The following is a 24,491-nucleotide window of genomic DNA, read 5'->3' as shown; positions in this document are numbered from 1 at the left end:
TTGGTATCCTTGGTATCCTTTTGCATGATAGTTACAAAGATTTACTATTTACTATTTACTCATTGTCCTCACGTGTAAATAATCTATATGGTTTGATGTAAAATGTCAGAAGAATGTAAGAGAAAGCTCATTCTGTTGAGTTAGAAGAGGGGGGTGAGATTAAATAAGTATTTCTTCTTCACACTCCTTTTTGGGTAATTGTTGTTGTTGCTGTTGTTGTTCTTGTTTCTGCTGATACGAACACACTGATGAGAAGATAAAAGGTTTACTTATTATTATTTATTATATGATATTAATGATATTATTTTATTATATTTATGATATTATTTAGCAGATAATGGACATTTAATCATTGTTTACTTAGTGTGATGCACCATTTGATAATAGTGTTGTTATCTTATGAACAGACGCAGAGCTACCATTAGGCAAAAGTAGGTAGCTGCCTACGGGCCCCCAAACCTGGAGGGGCCCCCAACCAACTGCCTTCAGTGCCACTAATGGCCGAGGCCTCAGAGCAATTTGATTTCCCCTGAATATGACATTAAATTACTTCGTAAACAATAATCATAAGAAAATATAAGAATAATCATATGTAATGTAAACAAAAATGTAATTGTAGTAGCAAAAAATAAAACTTTAATATCTAGGAGGCTACTGAACTAATAAGACAAGTTTCCAATAAAACTCAAAAACCCAAACTCAAGTTCACCTAGGGTCCCCAAATTGCTACCTCCACCATTGATCAATTGAATTATTATAACATACAGTTCTTGTTTGCTATTATATATTTTTTTTCTCCATAATTTAAAAGAGTTGCATGGATTATCCAGTCCAATATATTATTCTATGCAATCCCTGTTTTGTTTTAGTTTAGTTTTCAATGTGAGATAGTCCATTTAAAATGAATGACAAAAATGCAAAAGTTGCCAAATGACCTTTCTTTTATTGTCAACGCTGTGTACAACCAAGTTTGGTCCTGCATTTTTGTCATCTCTTCTGCACGATTGAATTCTGATTCTGTTCAGACCTGGTACCCTGCTAGATACCTAGTTTGTTTATACTCAGAAAGTCAAAGTTTCAGAACCCCTGCTCTAAACACCTTCATAGTGACTTCAGTGTTGCATTAAAAGTTGCTTGTGCTGCGGATGCATGTGGCAGTGGCCTGTCTTACGTGCCCTGGTTCACACAGTGTGAATGAGCATATCCTGTCTGTGCCAATGACATGCACAAGTACATTCCCTCACTGGCCTACATCAAAGCCCCGCTGCCTTCATCCTATCCAGCGTGCTAATTTGTGTGTGATTGATAAGTGGAGTTCTCAGGCGATCGCAAAGAGTCGCCTAAAAAATGTGACACGGGGGCATCTTTTTGAAATCAGCTTTACAAGTGCGGAGAGAGAAATTACCAGCGGGCCCATTCCCAAAATAAATAAATAATTTCCAGTGAGCGTTTGTTGGGAATAAGCTGTCACACGTTACAAATAAGATTACCTTTCGGAGTGTGCCCGGGAACTTAGATGTGAGGGATGCACGGTGAGACACTAAAATAGCTCAAAATGTTTGGTTTTTATCAGCGAGCTCGATCTGTGTGCTGTTTATGGTTCTTCATGCACTGTGCAAGGAGAGAAAAAAGAAAAATTGCAGCTTGGAGCACATTGTAATTTGTCTTGGTAAGGTAGGAATTGTCACTAAAGGATTGGAGATTTGGTTGGGATTCAAAAAAAGAAATAAAGAAATGAGAAATGTGTTTTTTCTTTAAAGGTGCATTGTGCAACTTTTCTGGTGGAGGGTCAGTCAAATATTTTTCTCCATGAAGATGTTATTGCTTTGTATGAAATATTTCACAGTATGGCATTAAACCTTTCTACTGTCACTGAGACCAAACCAGGCCTAATTACAGTTCAGATTTGTGGAGAGGCGACCATGCTCACAGTTAGTTAGTTTTCTAGGTATTTTTGAGCAATAAAACCACCTGTATGACTAAATCTAAGGTAGATCTGTTTAATGTCATACTGTGGAACATTCAAAGTAAAGCAATAACATACCCATAGAAACAAGAAGGTGATGGACTCCCAAGCAAAATATTACATAGTGCATCTTTAATAAAATGTCTTAAATTCATTATTTATAAATTTTAGATTTATAAATACACTACAGTCAAAAGTTAGTTTTTTTTCTATATGTTTACTACTTTCTACATTTGATATAAACACAGAAAACATCAAATACTAGTAAAGTCGGACGTACACTGTGCGATTTTTGGCCTTTTTTGAGCCGATTTTTCACTCATGCAACTGTTCTTTGGGATCAAACAGAGTTTTCACTTAATCATGTGTCATTCTTTGTGTAGTAAACATGGGGTAATGAGAACCTAATACCTCACGACCACAGACTGTATAAAAGAAGTGGACTAAGCGAGTGTGACATTACCCATAGCGTTCAGTTACACTCAAATGAGGCTTGCGAAGTTAACGGTTACAGAAGTCTGGAGCCAGGCTCTATATTATGAATAGGATTAACAGGACAAATTAGTGAAAAAAAAAAATTCTGAATCATGTAGAGCGGATTCATATGAACATTTTAAGACCAAAATGATGAGGGTCACAGCAGAGAGAGGGACAACAAGATCCTAATATAAGTCAATTGGAGGGTCTGAAGAAGCCAGAAGAGCCTCCTGGAGAACTTCTTATTTGGCACACGACGGCCAGCACATTAGCTATGTCCACTTATATATATGGTCTATGCTCACGACCAATCCCGAGCGGCAATCGTAGGTCACAAGAATATCCGACCTGTTTGAAATCCAGTCGCCTCTCGTGAGGGTTTCGCACTGTTGAAGTAGTTCGTATAGTGTGAAAACATGAATCGTGAGCTGTGAACTTTGAAACCCTGTAATTTGGTTGAACAGTTTGAGCTGGGGCTGAGTGAAACAATCGAAAATATCAGTGTACGTCCGGCATAAGACATGGAATTCCATATATCTTGCTACATATCTTCGCGTCTTTTGTCTTCAGTGTTTATCTAAAATGTAGAAAGTAGTAAGAAAAGAGAAACAAAAATACTGAATGAGAGAGTGTGTCCAAACTTTTGACTGGTGTGATTTAAACATACATGACCAGTCAAGCAAAGCATATGGAATTATTTAGTCATGACTTTCTATAACTCTACTAAACATTTTTCAACAAAAGGTGGGTAATTTGAGTTTTTTTTGGGTTTTTTTGCTACATAATTCCAAATATCTTACTTCATGTGTTTGATGTCTTCTGTATGTCTATCAAAGGTAGAAAGTAATAAAGGTATAGAAAAAAAAACATTGAGTGGTGGTGAGTTCAAACTTTTGACTGGCAGTGTATGAATCAATTTTACTTTAGATTTCCCTTTTGATAGTGAAAATGTACATGGGTTGCAAATATTGAGGCTAGCAATAAAGATTATAAAACAGCAAATTGGGGGAATTGCAGTTATAAAATTTGCATGAAATAAAAAAACATGCAAATCTTGTGTTTATATTGCAGTCTGAGGTTTGGCACTGAGTGGATTACGCATGGTGTTATCAGAAGGGGGGAGTTGAACAGAGGCACAGGCAGATTTTCATGTGTTGATTAGTTCTAAATGGGCTCTTGTCTGAAGCCACAGCTGTCACAACAATTCCCCTGCACCCTGCATATCTGAACATGTCGTTAGTGTAAAACAGGTGTAATTAAAGGACACGCTATTAAGAGCTGTGTTAAATCCAGGTCACTACGTCTCTGTTCGTGTCTTAATAAATAGTCTTACATTATTAATGCTGAAGTAGAGATGAGCTGGTACACTGCACTGATACTGTAAAAAAATAACCACAAGATGAGAGATGATTCATAACATAAGAGTTACTTTAGAATGAGATCACTCAAGCTAAATGACATAAATCAAGCTAAATGACATAAATTCCTATCAATGTATCATCTAAATTTACCAAAATACAGGAAGGTAAGTAACCTGACTACTCCTAAAAAAAACAAAACACACACATCCTTGTGAATCAATAAAGTAAATACTTTGGGTCACGTTCTAGAAATTGTCCATGTGAAAATTTGACATGGATGCAGAAGGGAATATTTAAACACCACATTATTAAATGTTTATGGTGCCAAATGAAATGGCATATATTGAGGTTACTGAGGTTCACAAATAAAGCATTTGCTGATAGAACAGTCAAGTTCTCCACCACAAGCCCAGTAATCTTGAGCCTGTACATTCTAGTTACTCTTTAGAGTAATCACATCATCTGATGTTATGGTCAACCCTATCTGCGTCACTCTGTGTTATGTTTACACTAATGCAGAGTGCAAAGGAAATGAAACAGAACATTGTATTCCTTAAATACTGTTTATGTGTGATACACACACAAAGTTTGTAAATGCTGTCAAAGGCAAACAGTGCATGTTTCACGACTGTCTGTTCACACCTCATGAACGTTCGTCAAGTAGTGACTAGTCGCCTATGCCCTTATAAATACTGATAATATCCAAAACTAAATCACCTGTAATCAAGCAATGAATCAAAATAGAGATTGCATGTTTGACACTTTAGTAAAGACACATTTCCATGGATTTTGAAAATGTACTCCAAAATGAATTTTAATTTAATAGTTTGAGAGAACATTCTTTCCAAAGTGAATTATTGAAGGATCTAGTATTTGCAGGAACTAGATAACTAGAAACATTCCTAAATCAACAATCTTGTGACTGCTGTGACCAGAAATAAACCGATTCATATCATTTTCAGACTCTTACATAATCCAGCCCTTGTGCCCCGTTTAATGGATCACTTGGAACAACTTGATTTTGCCTCGAAGAGACGCCTCTCTGAAGTCCACACTAGAGGGACCATGGGAAAGGCTCAGGACAAGAGGGAAGATGAATAAAAATATAACAACAAAACATTTCAATGGCACAAATTTGTTATCAAACTTCTGTGATATTGAAAAGAAAATAGAAAGGGAAATACCAACAAATAATCAAACTGTAACTGTCTTTGGCAAATAATTGGATAATCTAGATGACAACTAATAAAAAGGATTCTCCAACAGTCAGACCCATTCACCCTCTTAAGTGATGAAGTAAGACTGGATGTTTATGATGTCATCCACTTAAGTCAATGTACCACTCTTTTTATGCTTCTTTAAAAATTGCATAATAATAAATTACTCACCTATTCATAATTCACTTTTACTTAAATGTAACACTTTTGGCAAACTTATAGTCTGTCTACATCTCCATAGCTCAAAATGCTCTGTTCCACCTTGTGATGTCAGTGTGTAGTGACAGTTTTCAAGTTAACAGCTACCCTTTACCTGATTCTAGTGAAGGTGTATGGAGTTTAAAAGTACAGTGGAGTACTTCTTGCATTACTACAAGTGTTTTTTGTTTATATATAATATGATATAATATAATATACAGATGATAAAACAGTGTAGTGTGGGCCGTTTAACTGCCCATGTCTCTTTACACAAAATATATACACATATTAATACTAATCTTAAAAAATATTGTAAATGTAATTACTGTAGAGCCATGTCTATTTGGTTAACCATATACTGTATACACTGATTTGCACAGGTTACCATGCTTCAGTATAAATGTGGACCTCTGACATTATAAATCCATATAGTGGCTTTGGACACGACTACTTGAACTTAAACATCAGTCCAAATCACGGCTCATAAAAACTTTTACCACATGAAGCAGACAGCAGCAGTTCTAATGCAGTGGTGGTGTTAAACCTCTGTAGCCACATGCACTCCTCCTGCCTGGATGGTAGCCTTATATGACTCCAAAACAGGGCCGGAGCTGTCACCACTGCCCCAACACTGAACCCTGAATCAAAGTCACTCTGATCTCTCACTTCTGATCCAAAACAAGGATCCTCACAGCCCCATGTGCATTTTAATTCAGGACTCTCTAGGCATATAGTGAGTTCAGTGGATGGAGTAACATATCTTATTTTTTTTTATTCTAATTCACATTATATAGGCCATATTTTTAGGCATATGTATTATAGGGTGGTCCACACATTTTTTTTTAGATTCTCTAGATGTGGTTCCATGTCTGACCAAAATATTTGGGTCCAAATTTTGTGCAAATTAATTAATATTTAGAGGTTGCTCAAGACTTAAAAATTGCCCTATACTGTAGGGCCTATAACATAGCAAAACAAATAAGTATGACATATTAAAATAATTTGTCATTTTATTCTGCAAACACAAACTGAAACTTACTAAAATTACGTAGAAAGTCCATAAAAGTTGCTTAGAACGTCCATAAAGTCCATAAAAAGAAAGTCCAGCAACCACAAAAAATGGGATCACAAAAGATGTGCCTGTGCTCTTTGACAACCTGCAGTAGATTCTGTTTATGATCTTCATTCTTTGTTAGGCTACAGTTAAAATCTTGAATAAGCTTCATCCCCTTTCAGCAACATCACTGACAATTTTCCTGGAATGCACAATTTTAGCATCCTTCTGAAAGTCTGCATCATTATCCCAGTCTGGTGGGGAATTGTTCAAAATGTTTTTGGCAGATCAAGAGCTTTGAAGAAATGCATCGTGCTGGTGGTGACAAAATCACTGATCCGCTTCCCTTCATAATCTGCTTGATTAAGAGCATCACATTGCTTTGGTGGAACCTCTGAACCTTCCTCTTCCATAATATTGTGAACCATCAGCTTCTTCTGTTCTTCTGTCACACTGGAGTCGAAGAATGCCAGACCAATCATTTCTTCTGTCAAGTACCAAAGATGTTGTCCAAAAGCTGTTAAGGCTGCTTTCTTGACAACTGCATTTTTATACTGTGACAGCTTCTGAAGAAAACCTAATGCAGGGTTCTAATCGAGGTTATATGAAACTTTATTTTTTTACCTTGATGGATCACACTAATGTATACATGTCTTCAATTCATACTCAAATCTAGTTCGGCTATAAAACAGGAACAACATAGCGTACACTTTTACATCATGTTTTCCTGTTTCTATTATGGCCTTTTCTTTTAATCTGTGATTCTACAATGTGAGGTGGGGGATAAGGGTCGTCTTTTCCTATTGATCACATTTTACTTTCCTCTGACACCTATCTAAGAGGGTAAATTAGCAAAGGCCTATTATTAGCCTATAGAATGTTTTAATGTCATCAGAAACCCAGCAACTCAGTGTGTTTTCTTAATATTTTCAGATCATATAGACTACAAACTCCACTATCATGCTATTTGTGTATATAGCCTCTGTTCCATTTATGCACCAGAAACATTAAAGGTCCTATAACACTCTGAATTGACTCTTATGAGCTTGAAGCCATGTTACAATGTTCTTACCTCATCAATTCACACACACGCACGCACATACACTCACACACACACAGACATACACACATACACACAAGTTTGAGTAATTTATTATTAGCTTGTCTACAGCTCCAAAGCTCTAAATGTTTTCAAGTTAACAGCTTCCCTTTTCCTTTTGTTCAATAGAGATCAGCAAATCCAGGGCTGAAATGATATTATTCATTATTCATTATTCTAGTGAAGGTGTATAGAGTTTAAAAACATAATGGAGAGTTTCCTGTATTACCACCTGACATCATGAGGTGGAGTGTTTTCTGTTTGAGAGAAGAGCTCAGCCTAAACATGCAGGATGTGTGGGTTAAACATGTAAAAATGAAACAAAACACAACTCCAGGTAGGTTTGTGATGAGGAAACAACATTATGGCGTCAGTAGCTCAGTTGGTAAGAGTGTATGTCCACTGACCCGCAGGTTGGCTGGTGTGATTCCAGCTCCCATGGATGAATGCTGTTGTCATGTCCTTGGGCAAGACATTTAACTCACCTCGCACCTAGTGGCTGTGTGTATGCATACACTGGTGTATGAAAGGGTGAATGATTCCCTGTTGTAAAGCCAGGGCTCCCACTTTGTTTCACTGACAAAATTTAAAAACTTTTCCATGACTTTTTCATGACCTAAAGTGAATTTTCCATCACTTTACGGCACCCTACATGTGTAAATTTGATAATATTTTCAGGGCTAAATATCAAATGTTAACCCTTTCAACTCACCTTATGGTTTGGTATTATAGTTTTTTAACATTCAACTACTACTACTACTACTACTACATACTGCATTTATTGTCTTCTCATTTAAACAAAAGGCACGTAAGTTCAAAAATAATCATAACAGCCTAATGATAATTTAGCTATAGTTGCGTGAAAGATATATTGAAATTCCATGACTTGTCCAAAACTTTCATTGAATTTACAAAATTCCATGACTTTGTAAAGCCTTGAGAATGACATTTTCAATTTCCATGACTTTTCCAGGATTTCTATGACCATGGGAACCCTGTAAAACGCTTTGAGTGCCTTGAAGATGGAAAAGCACAATATAAAAATGTGACGATTTACCATTTAAATATGCAGGATGTGTGTGTTAAAAATTTATAAATGAAACAAAACACAACACCAGGTATGTTTGTAATGACTGATGATTCATTTTTATTTCGAGTTTGTGCCAAGAGAGAAACAATAATCATGTATACTACTTATACATTGTAAACAACAGAAAAGCACATTTCTCGAAAAGGAGTGGGAAGAAGAAAAACTTATTATTTTATATTAACCCACTCCTGTTCATTACATAGTTTCAAAATTATGTGGTTACTTAAGAACATTGATCACGGAACTTTACAAATATTTAAATTTAGCAAAATAAATGACATACTATGCATACTAAATATACATTTTAACCCAAAACCTCACCTGTCACTCACCCTCATACCACAAAAACAAAAATTCTTTATAATTTATTTCGAAGCTGTGAATATTTTCTCCCAACCCACTGCAGAGACTGACCCCCACACAAAGATACACAGAGGCTTTTCCTGGTAGTTCTCACTGTTTTTGTTTTAAATTTACCCCTTCTCCTTTATTCATAGTGTACTTCTTGTGTCCTAAACAGTTTTTGGATAGTTAATGCCAGTATATTTTTGAGGATGAGGAAACAACATTATAAAATAGATCAGAAAGTACCCTAATATGGACCTTTTAAACTATTATCATGCTATTTGATCTGCAGCAAACTCTATTCCATTTATGCACAAGAGACATTACCATTATTAAAAACTCGAAACAGCACAGCATTTCCAACAAGCAGACCCAAACAAGCCCACTTTTCCCCGACTTCCCACTCCTCCATCCTTATGTGGAGAAGGGCTGTGACTCGGCTGGTCGCGGGGCCGGGCTGCGGGCTCTGTTTTCGGGCTGGGTGACACCGCTGGCCCGCTGCCTTACATGGGCAAACCTTACATGGGCAAACCTCTGAACTCGCTGCACACACGGCTGGAATTTCACGCACTGACGTCACGCCGCACGCTCTCTCCCCAGTCCCACTATTTTTTGGACCAAGAAAGTTTTTCACACTAATTTGGTGGGATTTTGCAAGCGTCTGATTGATTCTTAGAAAGCGAGGTAAGTGGATTGTCGAGTTGTCTGCTTGGGCTTTGAACGCGAGCTTTCCCCTACTTCCTCCGGCGTGAAAACTCGTGGTATTTCTCAAGGTATTTCAATTTGCTCGGCCTTGTAAAGCGATCTGTAATATGCATTTTTACTGTAGCTTCCCTTAGTTCACAGCGAGGGCGTGGACTGTCGAGTTAGCATGCTTTCTGCCTGCTAAAGTTTCACCACGGGGACCCAAACCAAACCAACCCGCCAACCAGGCTACTTTTTAGTCACGTTACTTTTCTTTTCTTAGCCCCTGCCACCGATCGCTGACAACATTTGACAAAGTGAACGTCAAGTTTCGCAGGGGTGAAAAAAAACTAGTCGGTGGTGGTCGGGGCGTCTTGGCTGGTGTCTGTTTTTAGCTGAGCAATGCGGAAGAAGCGCTGTCAGCAGAGAGACAAGGGAGCCCCCCGAAGCACGCAAAAAGTGTCGCTGAATGCGCGTCCCGTCTCGTATGCCACTCAAAAACTGTCCCCAAAGTGAAACCGAAGCCGTAAAAGTTAGCTTACCGCTGTTCAGGCCTTGTTTTGACTGAGTGAGACAGGGGCTAACTTATTTTTAGCAGCACTGATTCGCCACGTCGTGTTAAAGATAAAGTTCAAAGTGTGGTCATTTCATATTTCATTCATTCATCTTTTAAACAGTATAGATTAGGGAGACCAGATGTCCCTGTTTACCCGGGACAGTCCCAGTTTTGAGCACTGTGTCCCCCGTCCCCAGTGGATTCATCCAAAACTATTGATTTGTACCAGATTTATACAAGAAATGTCCCTAATGTCCCTATTTTTAACCAATTTGATACCTGCCAACAGTAAAGAGAAGGTTTGTTTAGGTAAAATGCAGAAAAGCATGCTTAAAAATGACCAAAACACAAAGAAAATGTGACTATACTGACACATGTTAGTCGTGAATGGCCCGAGTGCTTAACAATTTTTTTAATTAAGCACTTGAATCAGAATATTATCCAAAATCATTGATCTGTATCAGATTTATACAAGAAATATCTCTGGTGTCCCTATTTTTAACCAGTTTGATCCCTGCCAACAGTAAAGGGCAGCATAAATTGTCATTTGATAGGTAAGATACAGAAAAGCTGCTTAAAAATGACCAAAACACAAAGAAAATGTGATTATACTGATACATGTTAGTCATGAATGGACTGAGTGCATGACCTTTTTTTTTTTTTAAATTGCGCACCCAGTTCTCAATATTATTCAAAACCATTGATTTGTACCAGATTTGTATAAGAAATGTTAATGGTGTCCCTATTTTTAATCAATTTGATACCTGCCAACAGTAAAGCATGGCGTACATTGTCATTTATTTAGGTAAAATCCACAAAAGCTTCGTAAAAATGACCAAAACACAAAGAAAATGTGACTGTACTGACACATGTTAGTTGTGAATGGGCCAAGTGCTTAACAGTTTTCCTTAATTTCGCACTTGATTCACAATATTATCCAAAACCATTGATTTATAGCAGATTTGTTCAAGAAATGTCCCAGGTGTCCCTATTTTTAACCAGTCTGATACCTGCCAACAGTAAAGCGAAGCATAAATTGTCATTTGTTTAGGTAAAATACAGAAAAGCTGCTTAAAAATTACCAAAACACAAAGAAAATGTGACTATACTGACACGTGTCAGTCATGAATGCATGAGTGCATAACGGTTTTCCTTAATTATGCACTCGATTCACAATTTTCTTATTACCAACCACCACAAACCAGGGCTGCTCCAGTTTTTTATTCTGAAAATCTGGTCACCTAATTATAGAGGTGTAATAACATAGGGTCGTTGTGTGGACATGTTTTGTTTACGTAATTCATGTACTAGAAGTAGAATGTCCTAGATGTGTCAGTCTGTAAACCTGAACTGCACTGTGTAGCTGTTATGATTGTATGGCACTTTTTATTGCATAGGCAGCACTAGGTTTCCTGGGTGTCATTGTAGGCCCCTACAGGCTACTGAACAGTCTTTAATTTATCGCTCTCTTAGACTATGTCAGGGGCATAATTGACATCCATCAGGTGAAATCTTTTGTCTAACTTTTAGTATAGAAGACAGTTACAAATAGGCATTAAAACTGTAGACCTATACATGATCTGTCTGCAGTTAAGCTTAATAGGCTATAATGATTATGCACAATTAGGAAACAATTTAGCACGGTAATCTAGTTTAAAGGGAACCATATTAGACTATATTCTGATCTATGATGTATTGTAATTCCCTCATGAGCGTCTAGACTGTATAAAGAAGTGGACTAAGCGAGTGTGACGTTATAGAGGCAAATTTAGAGTCAGGCTCCAAATTAGGAATAGGAATTTATAACGGACAAAAATGGTGACCCCCACACCTAGTTTAAAACCAAAATGACAAGGCTCACAGCAACAGTTTCTTAGTGTAAAGTCAATTGCGAAAAGAGTTGATGGAGCCAGAAGCAGCCCCCCATGAACACTTTCTATTTGGAACATGGCAGGAAGAGTGTTAGAGCCATTTATACAGCCTATGACCTGGACTCTGGAGTTGTTTTGTTTCATTCACATGTCAAACACACAAACCCTAGGGATGTAACAATAACTGAAATATTGTGATATCGTATCGTCAAAATTCTCACAATAATATCATGGAAGATCACAATATATCGAATTAATACAAGTCTCTTTGCTTAAATGAAGAGTTACGGTGCAGCAACAGCTAAAAAAAATAGAGAGGGAACTACATAGACCATGATCCTTTGCTCCATTTCAGCGTAGTCTACAAGAAGAAATAACAGTTCTAAGATTTTTTAAGTCTTTTTTCTTTGGATTAAGTCTTGTCAAGGCATTTTAAGAGGAAAAAGCTGCAACAGTTTTGTTTGCAGCCTCCACAAAATATCGCAATAAATATTGTACCATGAAATGTGAAAACATTGTACTGAGAGATTGGGATATTGTTACATCCCTAATCGTGAGCATCTCCATATATCATGAGCTTTCCTACGATATCGCAATAAATATCTTACAGTGAGCTTCATACCGTGACAATATTGTGTCGTAAGACTTGGATATCTTTACATCCCTAACAAGCCCTGCATATTTAGGGAGCCTTCTCTCAAATTGAAAACACTCCTTTGAGTTGCTCCATCGAGTTTTTAAATTCCATACGCCTTCACTAGAATCATTTGGATAATTTCATTTGTGGAATTGCATATCTCTAATGAACATAAGGTAAAAGGTAGCTGATAACTTGAAAACTACCACTTCATCTTAATCAGAATTGTAGGAAATATTTCAGTGATGGAAAGAATAACATATATTCTTAACCTGAAAGGATATAAATACAATGAGCAATGGGAAAAGAGGAATGCATTTATAAATGACACCAGCAAAACAGCATAGTGCATTAAAGTTTCATTACCATATGCATGTTTAAATAAGAACCTGTAACTCCAGACTGTTGTTGCATTGCTTTTTTTGTTTTAAGTTTTGAAAGGTTACCAGAAACTAATAAAAACAAAGTTATAAAAAAAACAACTACCACTTCTTGACATCACATAATGTAAACAGATCATTTTGAGCTTTGGAGACTAATAGACAGACTAATAATAAAAGGTTACTCAAACGTGTGAATAAACACAACTCCAGGTCTTTTTGAACATGACATTATAACACGGTTTTAAGCTCACAAGAGTCAATTTTGCGTAATATAGGACCTTTAATATGAGAATAGAGTGCTTGCTCATTAGGCTAAATTTAGCCGGGCCTATGCAGCTGTAAGAGGATTATGATGTCAACAATCACAATAACATGGTTATATTCCCTAAAGCCTATTTTGAGTTGGATTGCTAGGTGGCACAGGATTGGAACAATTTGGGTCTATGTTAACATCTTGAAACAAGTCTCCATTTTGTCAAACACACCAGTCATTATTTCTGGGTCTTACATAAACTCGTGTGAAGTAGTAGCACTTTGTCATAGAAACCCCAGATTCAAATGTTGACTGGTTGAGCATTTCAGATCAATACCAGTGTGTCTCCTGAGAGGGCTGCCATCAAACTGAATACATCTGCTGTCATATTTCTGACTTAGGCGACATTAAACGCTGTGTCTTTAAAGTGCTCATTAAAAGTGACTGGTGTGACAGTGCTGATGATGGGAAAGTCAGGATGGGAGCGCCTTAAACTGCCTTTGAGCCCTGCCCCCTGGTACCTTTAGTCAACTCATTTCACTGTTTGTGTTAGCTAATGAGCAGGGGCCTTTTATGCTGGGGACACAAAACAACTTAAAAATTGTCATTAGATGTCACCTGCTTGGAAACCTTTACAACAACAAGTGGCACTAACTTAAGACACAAGGAAGAGTCTTGCTTTTCCTTAAAGGGCCTGTACCCAATTTTTTCCCCATGTGTTTGAGCAAAATTTGTCTGGATTAAGTACAGATATATTGTATAAGCGGGTCATGTTTTGAGGTCAAAACATAGACTATAAAGAAGTGAACTGAGTGAGTGTGAAGTAGGCGTGTGCAAAAATATTGAAATATTGACATATCTTATTGATGATATCTTATGTATGATGATACAGTATTGATATTGGGGGCTGTTGTATTGATATGTCGCCAAGAGTATTTTTTTTGGTATATTTTTACAAAATTATTTTTTTTACAGCTCTACAGTTTTGCTGCTTTTTCAGTGGAAGGAAACTCGTTTATGCGACACATTTGACATTTTCACTGTTTTGATGATTATAATGTGTGTGTTTCATATGAACTTTGCACAAGAAATGGTTTAACAAAGACTTTTAGTATCACAGCCATGATTTTGCCTTTTTTTTATTGAACTGTCTCGAATCAATTTGAAATATATCGTATCGAATTGAAAGCTCACTGTATCGAGATATGTATTGTATCGTGGCTTGTGTATCGAGGTGTGTATCATAGTGGCAACTTCTTAATGATACCCAGCCCAAGTGTGAAGATCTCATAATGTTCGGCTACAGTCAAATAAGCTCACAGAAGCTAGCAGTAATAGGAGTGAATTTGGAGCAGAGTTCCAAATTAGGAATTAATTTATGCGTGCTTTTTATCTGATAATCATGAAATGCGTGTTGTTGTTAGCTACTTCTCGTTAGCTATGACAGCAAAACTATGCTCTGTTGTCTGAAATAGTGAAAAGCGCTTATAAACTCATTGCTACGAATATAAGGAACATCACTGTACCACTGCAAACTGTTTAAAATTAACTAGTTCTGTTTTGTCTGAATGAAAGTGGTGCGTGCGCAAATGAATGACTGCTGGTGGTGGCTTTTGTTAGTCTACCCCAGGGCAGTGACTACAAAAGTTACCTACAGTGAATGAAAAATGACTATAGTGAGTACATTTTGCGAAGCTGTCAAGCTCATAAAGGGTAATATAAAAGGAACTACTCACCCGCATATTCACACAGTAGCATTTGCCTTAGTATTCCTTTATTGCAGCAGTAGTAGTAAAAGTACATTTAAAATACACATTTAAAACACAATTCATACTTGACACTCCAAAAATCTTCAGCTGGTTATTTTTTTGCAGTTCTAACGTGTACTCTGACATTTTATAATCCAAAATACTGTTAATGGTTTCCCCGCTGTACCCGCTGAGGTGAAGATCTGAGCTAACCCCTGGAGTGACATGTGAATGAATCCTTTAATGTCAAATAGTGCTCAAAGTGGAGACAGAGTGCAAAACACAGGCCCCAGTGTGATGTTACATGAGTCAATGAGTGCCATAGGAGAGAGCACTGAGAGAGCTGATGGAGATAGGGGGCATGTCGGGGCCTGTCAGGGTGTAGGGCTGCTCTCCTGCTGGGGGCGGGGCTAAAGACCTGTTATGGTTTAAAGCGCCCATAAAACGCTATTTTCTGATCTATGTTATAATGTTGTTTCTTCATCAAAAACATACACCTGGAGTTGTGTTTTGTTTCATTCACCATATTGAAACAGTTCTTCTCTCAAACAGAAAACACTCTTTTCCACCTTGTTATGTCATGTGGTAATACAGAAAGTGCTTCACACACCTTCACAAGAATCATTTGGATGATTTCAGCCCTGGAATTGCCAGTCTGTACTAAATTGATGGTAAAAGGTAGCTGTTAACTTGGAAACTGCTACTACATTACTTCAGAAGGTGGAAGAGAGCATTTTGAACTTTGAAGATGTAGATAGACAAACATACGTGACTGAAAACAAAACACAACTCCAGGTATGTTTTTGAAGAGGTAACATCGTTCTAACACGGCTTAGGTTACTAGAGTTGATTTTGGGTAATGCAGTGATGACACTATATCACTGTACACTCATGCATACTGATGAAGACCTGAGAGCACATGTGTGAGGTCAGAAACTCTCAATACATGCAAAAAAAGTAAATAATTATTTTTGCATCATGCCCCATTTTGTAAATGTTCTATTTGAGACTATAACAGTCTTATTCATTGTTATGTGAAGGGACCTTTTTAGTGATTTTATTACATTTATTAAGAACATAAAATTTTAAAAATAAAGGGTTGCTAAAAGAGCTGATTAAAACAACAATGTAACAAAACAAACTTCCTGTTTTAATATTTTAAAAAAGCACTTGAGGCGATATTTCTGCACTTTTTGGTAAATTTTTTGGTAAATTTTTCAGTTCATTATTGATTTGTATGATATTTGAGCCTCAAAAGAGACATTTACAGTCACATTTAGCTCATTGGGATAGATTGCCATCTTACCTAAATCTACCTAAATTTAAATCTTACCTTGGTAATAATAATTTAAAATAAAAGATTTTTATTTTGATAATTATCACCCAAAAGATCAGATGTTCATTTGGTTGTGTTGAGTAAAAAAATTGTGTTGTCACAATACAAAAATTTTGAATTTGCTAAAGAATAGACTCAATGTAGATTTTGATACCCAAATTATAATTTAAAACTTTTTTTACACAATATATTCATTTTCGACACTAAATCATAGTGTGCTAATTATACCATGTAGTCTTACAGTATAGGTCTGATAAAACTCAAGATGAAACTGTTCAAATGATGAAAGATCAAATATTATCCAGTTATGTAAATACTTTTTTCAGTATTGCTTAAATCAGTATGTAGTTTCAGTACTGGTTTTAGTATTGATTAGGATTTGATTTTTGATACTTTTGGCAACCCTAGTAGAAAGTGTATATAAAAGAACCTGCAGTGGTCCATTGTAGAAGTGGGTTTTCCCTCAGCAGTGAAAGCGTTTATATTAATGCATGTTGTGGCTCCAGCTGAGATTAAATGGTGATGAATGAGACACTGCGCTGGACCACACTCTGCATTCTTTTGGTCGCTTCATTCTTTGGCTCTTTGCTCATAAATGGAGAGGTAATTCTTCATATTTTGAACTGCCTCACATGGATTAAACAGAGTACAAACTGTCCCAGAGAAGCACATGGTGAGTGCAGACAGTCCTATGCAGTCTTATATCCAGTGATGTGACATTGATAATGACATTTAAGATAATATTTGCTTTGTTTTTTTGTGTTTTTGCGTTAAGTAAGAGTTTCTGTGTGAATGGTTGGAGAGGTTAGGGCTCTTGAGGTTGTCGGTTTGATTCTCAGACGCGGCCACAATGGAGTTTGCATTTCTTCCTGTTTGTGTGGATAACTTTGGCTCGCTGGCTTAGTATCTTTAACACTGTTGGAATACTGAGGAAAAATGGCAAGAAGAGGGGACAGTATTGTGGATTGGTATTGATTGAACGGTCAATTTTCTTTTACTCTTCAGCCCAACAGAATTATGCAATCATTCCAAATTCTTACTTTGTTAGATGAGAGGACAGTATTATAGCCCTGGCTTTAAAAGGCAGTTTAGCACAATAGGACCAAAAGGATAACATGCTTTTTTTTTTTTTGTAGTGAATGGTTAATATGGATGTTTTGGATCAATACCGATATCAGATATTTGATCTGCTGCTTTTGCCCCTACCAATATTTAGCTTTTAAAATCCATATCAAGGCCCACAGATTGAGTTTAGTAAGTAAAGATCACAAATAAACTTTTAAATAAATATTGGTATCGAATATAGATAGATTGATATTGACCACTAATGATACTTGAACCGATATATCGCCCATCCCTACTTTTTTGTCACTACACTGCTTTGCTTTATGATGGACAGAACATGCTGTGTTTTTTGGAGTATTGTCTAAAATCATTCAGCCGTTTATTGTTAATGAAGACAGCTGTTGAGACAGCTTTAATGTTTTTGTGAGGTGAGATAGCCAACTTAAATTTTTTTTATTTATTTATTTTTTTTGTTTAGTGTTTTTACTCATTCCTTAGTCCTGTAATAATTGACCTTAAGTCCTTGCATAGTTTGAAAGTAAACCAAGACTAAACCACGAGTATAGTTAGTCCTGGTTTGGTCCTGGTTTAGCTCTGGTTTAGTCCTAATTTAGCCCTGGTTTAGCCCTGATTTAGCCCTGGTTTGGCCCTGGTTTAGCCCTGGTTTAGTCCTGGTCTAGCTCTGGTTTAGTCCTGGTCTAGCTCTGGTTTAGTCCTGGTTTAGACCTGCTTTAGTCCTTATTTCCCCATTGTTTAGTAGTGGTTTAGACCTGGTTTAGACCTGGTTTAGCCCTGATTTAGTCCTGGTTTAGCCCTGGTTTAAGCCTGATTTAGTCCTGATTTCCCCCTGGTTTAGTCCTGGATTGTTCCTGTTTCAGTCCTGGTTCAGTCCTGATTTAGCCTTGCAGTTGGAAAATAAACTTGGAGCGTCACTGCCCAGACATCTTATTTTCAACTCGCCTGCTCACCTTGTCTTGTTTTTTTTTCTTCTGTATTTATTTTTAAACATTTAATATAAAAGTGCTCAGAACTATAATGTCAGGTTACAGCAAAGGGTGGCAGGTTCATTGCAGCAGATATAGTGTAAGTCTGATTTAGCCAAATAGCATTACCGTTGCATCAGAAATCACCTGCCAACCTGAGCTTGCAACATCCTGGGGACAAAGTAGTATGCTTAATGTTGAAATCAAAAAGGAGAGCTCTGTGTGCACATAAACTGTCAGAACCCTGTAAAACCTTTTAAAAATCTGTCATATTTATTAAAAAATGTCAATCACTGTCATTGCTATTCTAAACTAATACTAAATGAACATCTATCTGTGTATTTGATCACATTAAAGTCGTATAACATTTCTGGTCATGACATGTCTGACTCAGCCAAAGGGCAAATGTCATCTTTTCTAGATCAGGAAAGACATATCGCTCTTATCTCGTTACAAGTGAAACCACTGCAGACTCTGTTGACAGTGAGAAAGGTCAAAGGTTATTACAAGTTTTGGAAATATGTTTTATGTCTCTGTAAGGTTTCTCCTGCTTGAATGTTCACCTGACTGATGTAAGGACTATAAATATCCTTGTGTGGGTGTATATAGTACTTTAATATGGCTTTGCAGCTGATTAACTCTGCGTTGTATTCACACTGTATGTCATAACATAATATCATAACATAATCCTCATCATGATCCTTTTTGTGTCATGACCCACTGTTCATTTTCTAATAAAGTAAACCTCTGTAATGTGTAGCTTTTGGCAAATTATGAAGTATGGGTGTTTCCCGTACACAGACAGCACCACAGAATGAAAACCGAGCACCACAAATTGATTTTGCCTCATTCCTTTTAGCAGTTTCTTATATCTAATTATAGTAACTTATTTATTTTATTTGTATTATTATATTATACTATTTATTTTGTTTTACCAAAAAAAAAAATATATATATAATAAGCTAAATACAAGAACAAGTTATAATACTGGTTGAGCTATAGGTCTTGAGTTAAGTATTTGAAATAAAACCCTCAAGATTTACTTAGGTTTTTTGTAATTAATTTCTTGAATGTCAAATAATCTAAAGTTCAGATAAAAGCTAAACTTTAACATAAATATTGGTAAGTTGCAACTTGAAACTTAAAATACAGGTCTTCCACTAACATAATTTGTATGATTAAACTGTACCGGCGCGCCTTACAGTCTCCGTCTGATCGGGGGAGGGGGCACCACACAGTGCTACTTGGTCTGTGGAAAACACTGAAGTATATTCTAGTAAACTGTGAAATTAATCATACATTTTTTATGATTTTTTTTTTTTACATTTCTACCTGTAAAATGTTGCATTATTACACCTCAGACAGGAAGCCAAGACAGAAGTGTCATGCTTACAATATGAAGGAGTGGTGTGAAATTCTGCACGTTAGTTGTGTTTGTGCTGTTCATTTCAGTAAAATATCTTTGTTTCTCAACAGATTTCAAGACGTCAATTTAGCATTCAACTTGGACCTCTTATACTCCACAGAAAAAAGGTAAGCTGATTTTAATGAAATGCTTAATATTGTGCAGAGCTTCAATGTTATATGAGTGTGGGATGCCAATATTAGTAAGTTTGGATCCATGAGTGCTTGAAAGAAGTTTTATTTGTCTTATTTTGTTTGAGAATCAGGGAGGGCCAGATTGTATGGTAGTTATTGTTACCTTAATGGCAACACTCCTCTGAAAGTTGTGAAAAGTGCTTATAAACGCATCATCGTCATGCATCTATAAGCATTTTTCTTTTCTTAAGATGCTTTTCTCATTTTTAAGACTGTAACAATCCAGTAAAGAGATAATTTCATCTATTTACTTGTCCCGATCATTTAAAAACCTGACTTTCACTCAGTATGTTATGTCCTACACAGTCAAAAGTTTGAATCTTTCATAGCTGCCACTGGACACCTGCTCTTCTTGTAATTGCGGTCTCTTAAGTCTTCTCATCAGTTTTACGGCGCATAAGCGTTTAAGTATTTCATTTGTCTAAAAGGCGTCCGCTCCTCGGGGGATTTGGACCAAGTGGGTTGTTCTGTTTCAGGAAACACATGGCTCTCCTCCGCACACACACATCAGTGCTAGCTCCAGTTTCTGTGGCTGTTTAATATTACATGATCTCTCTGACCTGCGCCGCTCATGGGGACTTACTCAACTTTAATTACACATCCTTAATCACTTGAAGACAATCTGGAGACTCCTTGCGGTAAATGGGCTATAGCCTTACCTTTTAATCTGTCCCCGTTTGCTAAATGAAGTCATACATACGTGCTTAAAAACATTCCTCTTCTGTGTGCTCTTGTTGGCAGTCTGTCCCAACATCTATGAGCCTTAGATGGGCAGTGGATATTGATTACATGCTTGACAAGTATGACAATTTCAGATACAGGCCAAACATGCTAAGATACATTTTTTAAAACATTATGCTTAAATGTACTGCAATTTTCTCACCTTTTAAAACCACACTATGGAACATTCTCCCTGGAAATAGTTACATTTTATGCCATACCGTGGACAATTTTACTCAAAGGAACAGCATTTCCATGTTCTCCTCCATGCCAAATAAAAGTCAGGTCAATGGAAATGCAAGCCTGCTCAGGACACATGTTTTTCAGTGCAATAAACACAACCAATAGGAAAAAAACATGCTTTCATTTTATTAGGGGTGTACAAAAATATTGCAATATCGATATATCGTATTGTTTAATGTGATGATACAGTATCAATATCATGGGCTGCTGTATCGATAAATATTTTTTGGTATATTTTACTAAATTATTTTGTTACAGTGCTACAGTTTTGTTGCTTGTTTAGAGGAAGGAAACTTGTTTATGCAACACATTTGACCTACTCACTGTTTTGATGATTAACATGGGCGTGTTTCATCTGAACTTTCCCAAGAAGTCGCTTAACAAAGACTTTTAGTATCACAATCATGATGTAGCCATTATTTTTATTGAACCGTATCGAATCAATTTGAAATATATCGTATCAAAAGCTCACTCTATCGATATACATATTGTATCATGCCCTCTGTATCGAGGTTTGTATCGTATCGGCAACTTCTTAATGATACCCAGCCTTACATTTTAGTCACTTTTGGACTTAAAAGTTACACACTGTGGCTTTAAGATTCTATTGCAGAAGTCCAAGGTCTCAGACTTTCATATCTCTTCTTTTGGGTAGATTTAGTTTTTAGTCAGTGTGTGTGTCTTTGTTCAGTGTCTTTTCATGCGGTACTGTTAACCACTCTGCTAAACCTGCTCGATTTTGGGGAAAAATGTAATTGTGATTTTTTTTGACAAGCATTGCGCTTAAGATTAGATTTGCAAATTATTTTTCAAAAGTAGGATTCATTTCAGAATGCACAGGTCAAACAGATCCAGAAGCATCATCACTACTAAACTTCTACAAGAATTTCAGAACGTGTCTGTAAAGCTTTAAAAACTAAAAGGCACTATAAGCTAAATAATTATAGACTGTGGTTTCATAATTGCACCTATTCAAATAGCGATTTCAAATTTACTGCTGTACACCTACGAGAACATACTTAAACTTAAACTGTTATATTGCATTAGCCCGTGACTACAAACTTCACACGGCATCATTTCACTTCTACCCATCTTAGGTCAGACTGTACCCCAAACCAGCGGCTCTCTCCACAATCATCATTATTATTTCTAGTGAAAGGTATGCACCACAAGACTGGCTCTGCTCAGGGACTGTGGCATTCCAGTCTAAAAGCAAAACCAAACTGATATTGCCCTGAATGGTGTCTCCATATTTTCCCCTTATTTGGACATGTTTACCCACTCCGTCCTGATGGTTGACAGAGGTTGAGGGGATGTGAGTCATTTCAGCTGCAGAAGAGTTTCTTTAGGGGTGAGAGGGACTTGGACATTTAGAGAGGATAGCGTCTTTGTATTTTGACTATACTATACAAAACCTGTGAGTATTATTTTGGATTTTAAAATTTAAAAGTTTTCGTATGTCATGATGATTCAGTACTGTTTACAGATAGGCCTGTTGTGTAATTTTTAAGCATGTACGTGCTTATATTTAGGCTGTTCTTTCTTTTGTTTCATTTATTAAGACTGGGTGTGGATGCAATGAGTACACTGTGTAAACTTGGCAGTATCTTACATGTATTTGTCTTTTGAAGTAGTAGTAAACTGTCTTCTTACTTTTAGATTTTTATTTGTGATGCTATAACAAATACTCTCAATCATATTTGGATTTCCCCTTCTGGGGTTGCCCCAAATACCCGTCTTTAATAACTGTCTCTATTCTTCCTTTGTTTATACATGCTTGGAACTAACTCAGACTTGTTGACCCCCTTTGGGTATAATGACCAATTTAGACAGCAATGAAGTTGTAATGAAGTTGTAATTCAAAAATCCACGTGGTTATATAGTTGGGCATTGATGTGTTTTTTTGCGGTTTGTAATCAATACACTTTTTCAATTGCGTTCTTTGACATCTACTCTTGTATTTTTATGTGTGTATGCGCAGTAGAGACCAGGCCAGTTCGGGTCATTGGATATTTCTGTATTTTGGAGACATCACTTGAGCCCATGCTACACCTCAACACTTTAAGCTCCCTCCTGGCTCTCTCACTTCAAACAGTCGGTGGCAGGTGCAGACTAGAGTTTCCCTTTTTTCTGTTGTGGGCGAGGTGAGAGGTAAATGATCTGACGTAGCCCTGAGCTGCTGTGGTGGCTGCTGGTGCTGACTTCAGATGGTGAGACCAGATTGGACAATGACTTTTATCTCTAAATTGGAGCCACTGTGAGTCAGCAGGCTGATTCTGAGCTAGAATTCAATAGTCCAATTTAATTATCCTAATCTAAGGTGTTGAGGATACAGATGTTTTCGTATATATAAGAGCAGTTACAAATCTTTCTGTATTTTCAAATGTACAATTGACAGATGAAGGCAAAAATACTCTTGAAAAAGGACTGAATGTACTGTACTTTCAAAGGCTGTAAAATATATGTAAAGTACTGCTATTACAAAAGTAGAACCATCCCAAAATACGCCCAAAATGCAGTTTGAGTACTATAATTCCTTTGCAATGATAGTGCTTTTTTACATGGCATTAAACTTCTCTATGTCTATGGAGGTCTGATCTGCAGAGAGGTAATGCTGCTCAAAGTAAAAACTATATTTTTGAGCAATGAAAACTTAATCGTAATTTCATAAATACAAGTCAAACAATGCTATACTGTGGGACATTTGAGGCAAAGCAATAACATAAGTACATGGCATAGAGTATAGTACATTGTGGACATTTTTAGCTTAATATAAACCTTCTCACATGCACTACAATATAATTAAAGAAGTGTAAGTAGATGGGGGTCTTATTCTTTGTTTGGACCCAACCCATCTACAAACAACTAGAATTTTCTGCGCTCACTTTCTATACACGGATGACTCCAGATTGAGAATGAGAGCTACTATGTTTTCAGGACAAATGGTTCAAATGAGTCTCGTCAACAAATTAAGGCCTGATTAACAAGAGCAATTACAGCCAGGATCCTGCCCCAGATTATCTCCTCATTTAGAGACCCACTTAGAGCTTGTGATTACTTTCTGTTTTTGTCCCTAACTCTGGATTACCTCGACTAATGATGCCTAAAGAGATATGGCTTAATAGTTTTAGGAGGCAGTTGTAAGCAGGACAAGTAAATAGTGTTCTTGAGAATTATACTGCAGATAACCTCTTGTCTAAGTGTGGCTCAGTCTATAAAAACAATAACTGATTGATTCAGGTCTGGCTGCTGATGTTGTCTCAGACCAGTTTTCAATTTTGAAGGCCATGACTGTAAATAGATCATGTTAAGTTGTAGATGCTTCTGGCCATATCCATTCTCACTTAAGATGATTAGCACTAATAAACAGGACAGTTACTATACATGTACTACACTACTGGTGTTGATGATAAATAGTAAGAAGCCTAGAATGCAACTTGGGGTGCTCCTTCAGAGGTACTTTTTGGGTGGGTTGGTTGTAGATTTTAGGTGTTTTTGATAGTCTAAATGAATAAAAATCAAGTGGCCTGTAATTTATTTTATTTTAGTTTTGCACATCCATATTAAAGATTACCCAATATGGATTTTTTCATGGCTGATGCTGAT

General features: G+C 36.7%; 1 protein-coding gene across 3 annotated transcripts in view; it reads left to right on the top strand.

Moving 5' to 3' along the window:
* Window positions 1-9,243: 9,243 nt before the first annotated feature.
* lpp (LIM domain containing preferred translocation partner in lipoma) overlaps window positions 9,244-24,491 on the top strand; it is a 171,964-nt gene continuing 156,716 nt past the window's right edge. Inside the window, exons 1-2 of one of the 3 annotated variants that reach the window (XM_055165133.1) lie at window positions 9,244-9,491; window positions 19,800-19,856. The gene's annotated coding sequence lies outside the window, so the exon portion shown is untranslated. Of the gene's footprint in view, window positions 9,492-19,799; window positions 19,857-20,460; window positions 20,561-22,165; window positions 22,303-24,491 lie in introns of those variants that run through there. The other 2 variants (XM_055165135.1, XM_020918742.2) reach the window with 2 other exon arrangements.

This window comes from Boleophthalmus pectinirostris, unplaced genomic scaffold, assembly GCF_026225935.1.
Source record: "Boleophthalmus pectinirostris isolate CB_2022bp ecotype Guang Dong unplaced genomic scaffold, ASM2622593v1 HiC_scaffold_7, whole genome shotgun sequence".
NCBI lineage: Eukaryota > Metazoa > Chordata > Actinopteri > Gobiiformes > Gobiidae > Boleophthalmus > Boleophthalmus pectinirostris.
The sequence above is the reverse complement of the archived record's forward strand: the minus strand, read 5'-3'. Positions and strand labels throughout refer to the sequence as shown.